Consider the following 5,351-nt stretch of genomic DNA (forward strand, 5'->3'; position numbering starts at 1 on the left):
GTCCCACACCCACCCCTGCCTTCTCCCCGCCCTCCCTGAGCCCTGGTGAGGGCAGTAGCCAGCAGCTCATCACACCACTGCCGGAGGGCCTCCTCAGCCTGGCCTTCTCTGGGCTGGGGATGGGGGCATTCGAGGGGGGGGCTTATGAAGGATTGCTCTGCCCCCAGGTCCTGGTGGCACAGGGGCCATTAGGACCCCAGTGACCACAACAGTCACTCCCAAACCTGCCATTTGTAGGGTGTCAACTGGGGATGAAAAAAACAGGTTCCTGGGCTCTAGCCCAGACCTCATCAACCCAAGTGCCCAAAGCCTCTTCATAGGCTGTTCCCTCTGCCTGGGAATCAGCATCTCACAGCCAGGCTTGGGAACCACTGGCCTGGAACATCTTAACAGCCTGCGCAGTCCTGAGCGCGGCCGCCCGGCGCAAAGAGCAACCCTTTTTGCTCCCAGAAATGGACCCTCTAGGCTGACCCCAGACTCACCTGGGAAGGATGCAGCGAAAAAGAGAGATGCCAACTACAGGCACCTGATCCCACCAGCAGGCCCTGGCAGCCTCTCCCTGCTCTGGGCTCTAGCCCCACCCCCCACCTCTAAAATGCAGACCGCTTAATCTCCCTCTTCCATTATCTGGCCTGGGAACCAGGCTCACTCAGTCCTGAGGCGGCTCAGCGAGCCGGGAGAGGCCCACTGTGTGCACCACTAGACAAGAGAGTCCCAATCCCCGCTGGGACCCCCCCCCCCGACCCAGCCTCAGTGCCACCTGACCCACAGCCTCAGACTCTCCCTGTCACATTCTGACTCAGCCACCTCCTCCAGCCACCCACGGGCTACGTGGCAGGTGGGAGAATGAGGCTGGTAGTGGATGCCCCCTCCCCTTCCTGGTTTCAGAGTAATCAGAAGAAAAAGTCCTCACAGTGGCTAAAGCTCCCACACAGTCAGCGCCCCCTGCCCCTCACCACTGTCCCCTTGCGGCTCCTTGAATTCCCCAGGTACATTCTCACCTCAGGGCCTTTGCACTTGCTGGTCCTTCCGCCTGGAATGCTCTTCCCCACCTTCTACTGTACCATACAGTCCACTGACATATGTATTTTGTAGGAATTTTTGTCTGTCTGCTCACTGGTGTATCCTCCGTGCCTGGAACCGTGCTTGGCGCACATTCAGTAAGTATTTGGTGACTGAGCCTGACCCAGCCCGGGGCTTTCTCTTTGAACCCAGGGCCCCTCTGGAGAACAATGGGAGGGGACAGAAAACAGTGGGGCAAGGACAGATGGTATGACTCATCCAAGGTCACTCTAGGGCCCTTCATGGATTCCGGATTCCCAGCATGAGTCCTGAGGGTCTGGAGGAATGAGATGGTGAGCCATGGCTCATCCCAAAGGAGGATAAGGGCGTGGCTGAGGGTCCAGATTCACACCCACCCTACCTGGCCAGGGTCCTCCCACCAGTGTTGTCATGGAAGGTGGTGAGGACAGCCCCTCATGGAAGGGATCTGCCAATCTCTGAGAGAAGCCAGGCTCAGAGCCATCAGAGGACTTGTCAAGGACACACAGCAGGACAAGCTGATCCCCACCTGACTGTAAGTTTCCAGAGCGGGCACTCCGTATGCACTTAGCAAAGGAATGAATGAAGTGACAGCATCAAGATTCAGACTTAGGTCTGCACAGCGCCCAACCCCTTGCCTGTCCCATCAGACCCTACTAGCAGGATTCACGGGATTGTGGCAGCCGTGCCCAGCACACGGCGGGTCTTCTGTCCACACTGAGGGGAGGCTGCCAGGCTGGCTAGCTCCCTGCTCCAGCCAGGGGTCTAAGTCCACAGCTCACCACGTGAGTCCTGCTCCAGGCTCGGCGGGGACAGGGGATGCCCTCGCGTGGCTGGCAGGAGAGTCCCGTGGGCCAGGGTGGGGTGTTCACGGTCTCAAAGGGCCGCTGCTTCCTGGGGAGGCGTGGCTGCAGTCAGAGAGCCAGGGCTTGGACTGGCGGCCCTTCACTCTCCCAGCACCGTCTGCAAAGCCGCCTTCCTGCAAAGCCCGTGTCCAAATGCTGTCCAGGGTGAAATAATAAACAGGGACCCCAGGCAGGCAATGCGGTCAGCGGGGCTGCCAGATGTTGGGCTCACTGACAGGCCATCAGGGAACGGGTGAGCCAGGCACCACCCCGGTGAGCACGAGAGGCGGAGAAAAGGGACGTGCACTCCAGACACCAGGCCAGGCGGGTGCTACCGAGACCCAGAAGTCTCGTTCAAGCTCAGCCCTGCTCTGGTGACCCCCAGGTCTCCTGGCCTCAGGGGGGCTGCAGCTCGCCGAGAAGAGGATGCAGCACCAGGTACCTGGCCTGCAGGGGCGCAGGCCTGGGGTCAGAGGTGCACCGGCAGTTTCAAGTTTCCATCTTTCCCTCATCTCTGCCACCCTCCCCATTTCGGAGACAGGGTCCCTGAGGTCCAGATGGCTGACTGGCCCACCATCACCCAACTGCTTGGCCCATATTTACTGAGCACCTACTATGTTCCAGGACCGTTCTGCACGTGAAGATTCAGAGCAAGGAACAAGACAAAGCTCCCCTTCGTCCTCGTCAGGACACTGTCAAGAAACTGCATGAGTGAGCGAGTTCCGTGGTCTGTGACATTTAGGGGAAGTGTGCTGTGACAAATAAATGAAGCTGGGGAGTGGGCTGGGAGCCCGGGGCGGGGATGCTGTCTTCCTGTCACTGGCCAGGGAACCGGCACTTGAAACAGGTGAGAACAGACCTGACACATGAAGGCGGTGAGGCAGGCAGCTACCGGGGGCAGAGCTGTGCAGACAGAGGGGACGGCGAGGGCGGAGGAGGCCCAGAGGCCGGAGTGGAGGTGCGATGGGGCACGACGTGGGAGGGAACGGGGACAGAGAAGGGACAGGAGCCACCCACAGGCCCTTGTGCACGTCTGTGAGGCCTGCAGCTCTCGCGGGGCACGAGATGAGGTGTCCCTGCAGCGCTCTGAGCCAGGGAGCCCAGGGACCTCCACGGGTCCTCACAGGGGTGAGGCCAGGGCAGGAGCAGGGAGCCCAGGGAGGTGGCCTGGCCAGGACGGGGACCAGGGAGAGCCGAGAGGGCGTCCAGTTCTGGGTTTGTTTTGGAGGCGGGGCTGACAGGATTAGCCGCTGCAGGCAGCCGGGTGGGCACGTGGGGCGGGCGCCCCCAGCGGGAGGGCAGTCCTCCTGCGTCTGTGACAGGTCTGTGACCTTCACGTCTGCTCTGTCAGCTCAGATGCCTCCACTGTTAGCAGATGTGCCAGGAGCCGTGCCCGCCTGGGTCAGCTCTGGTGACCTGACAAGTTGAGTCCGTTCCGAGCCTCGGTTCCCCCTTTTTACGCACCTGTGGGTCCAGGTCAGCAGCCGAGGCCCACGTACCTCCCTTCCTGCGGCTCCTGTCCACCTCACAGACCAGCAGGCAAGCCTGCCCCACGGATCGCTCCTTGGCCCAACGTTTCTGGAGTGCCCACCGGGTGCCAGGTGTTGTCAGGTAGCCGGGGAGACAGCAGAGGACAAGGCAGACCCGCACCCTGCCCTCGCGGGCCAACGTGGACAGCAAACAGCTCCCGCCTGCCTCCTTTTTCTCCCCAAACCCTCTCACGCCCGGCACTTCCTGAGAGCTGGGCCACAACGTGGACTCAGGGCAAAGAACTTGATGTTTTTGCTGGGGGCAGGGGCGGGGAATCAGGAGTATAAATGCCCAAATTCCCTTAAGTTTGGGGCACATTTTCAGTTTGTCCATCTCCCCCGCATCCCAGGGGCCAGCAGGAGAGGTTGCAGGAAGGTGTGGGGTCTCCTCATTTAGGTTCTGCCAGAGTCCAGGCAGGAGCAGGGCTGCGTGGTGCCCACCTCTCCTGCCCGGGGCTGGCCTGTGGCCCTGGGGCTGGCTGCACTGGGGTCCACTCGCAGCGCCTGCTGAACATCAGGCCAAGGCCAGCCCTTCTTCCCTGTGCCTTTGGTCTGTAAGACCTTTGATCTCTGCCATCTGTCTGTCCATCCTTCCTTTCTAGACTGGTGGGAGGCCACCAGATGAGGTCATATAACTCATACTCAGATAGAGCACACCCACCTGCTAGGGGACCCTCTTCCCTGGGTGTGGGACCTGGCCTGGAGGTCCCACACTTTCTCTCTCTTACACACTCACCCTGCCAGTAGCCTCTGCAGCCTCCCTCTGCTGGGGGATCCAGGCCAGTGCAGCCCCATCACCCTGCCCCCGCCATCGCCTTCCTCTCTCAGCGTCCCAGCGCACCTGAAGATGCTGGATTCTGTCCCTGAGCTTGGAGGCTGCAAGGCCCCGGATTCGGAGAGCGGATCAGTGGGGGGAAAAGAAGAGGGAAGGAAGACAGATGGACAGACGGGAAGTGCAGATGAAGGGCAGGGGGGAAGGAAGGAGGTGAGAGATGGGAGCAGAATGGAGGAAAGAAGGGAGCCTGGAGGAGAGGGTGGGCAGGGGTCTCCCGGTGCCTCTCCCGCTCTGCATTCTCTGGAAAGGTCCTGGGACCGGAGGGCACACCTCGGTTCCTGGCTATGACAAGGCCACCCACTCCCGGCACTTCTGGCCTGGCTGCGATCCTGACTTGGCCCTGGGAGCAGCTCCTGGCAGCCACACACCTGCTTGGTGCCCAGCAGGGCCCACCAAGGGGCTGGGGGCCACAGTGTGGCTGAGGCCTAACCCGTCCACTGCACCAATGCGGATGAACCCCTGGCCCCAGCCACAGACCGACCCTTGATCCCAGTCAGTGCGCCAGCATCCTGACCCGACCCCAGCCACAGACAGACCCCCGCCCTCTGCTGGGGATGGACTTCTGACCCCAGCCATAGTCTCTAGCCACAGGCTGACCTCTGACCCCGGCCCCAGCCTCAACCCTGATGCCGGCAGAGGCCTACTGTGGTGACCATCCTGTGGACATGTTCCTCTGGGGACCACGTAGGAAGAAGGGAAAAGGCCCAGTTCAGGGCCACTCACCCCCCAGGTAAGAAGCACCATCAAGCCCACAGTGGCCCACAGAGGCCTCAGGCCTGCGGTGACGGGAGGCTGGACGCACACACGCAGCCAGGCCCCAGGGCACGGCAAACAGACGGCGTGTGCACACGCAGACTGTCTGTGCCCCCTGCCCCCGGCCCCTTCTCGCTGGGCCACTCAGCCCCTCCGGCCCAGGCCCAGGGGCTCCCCAGGCATCAGACAATGGGCGCGACAACAGACAGCCCTCCACTTCCTCACGGCCCCTCCGTGGGCCCCGTGGCTTCCTCTGCCCGCCTGGGAGGGAGCCCAGCAAGAGGGCGAGCGTGGCTCCCTCCCCCAAACCCCCCCCACTTCACACAGCAGATCGAGGCGGTCAGGACA

Source organism: Neophocaena asiaeorientalis, unplaced genomic scaffold (assembly GCF_003031525.2).
Source record: "Neophocaena asiaeorientalis asiaeorientalis breed wild unplaced genomic scaffold, Neophocaena_asiaeorientalis_V1.1 scaffold540, whole genome shotgun sequence".
NCBI classification, from domain to species: domain Eukaryota; kingdom Metazoa; phylum Chordata; class Mammalia; order Artiodactyla; family Phocoenidae; genus Neophocaena; species Neophocaena asiaeorientalis.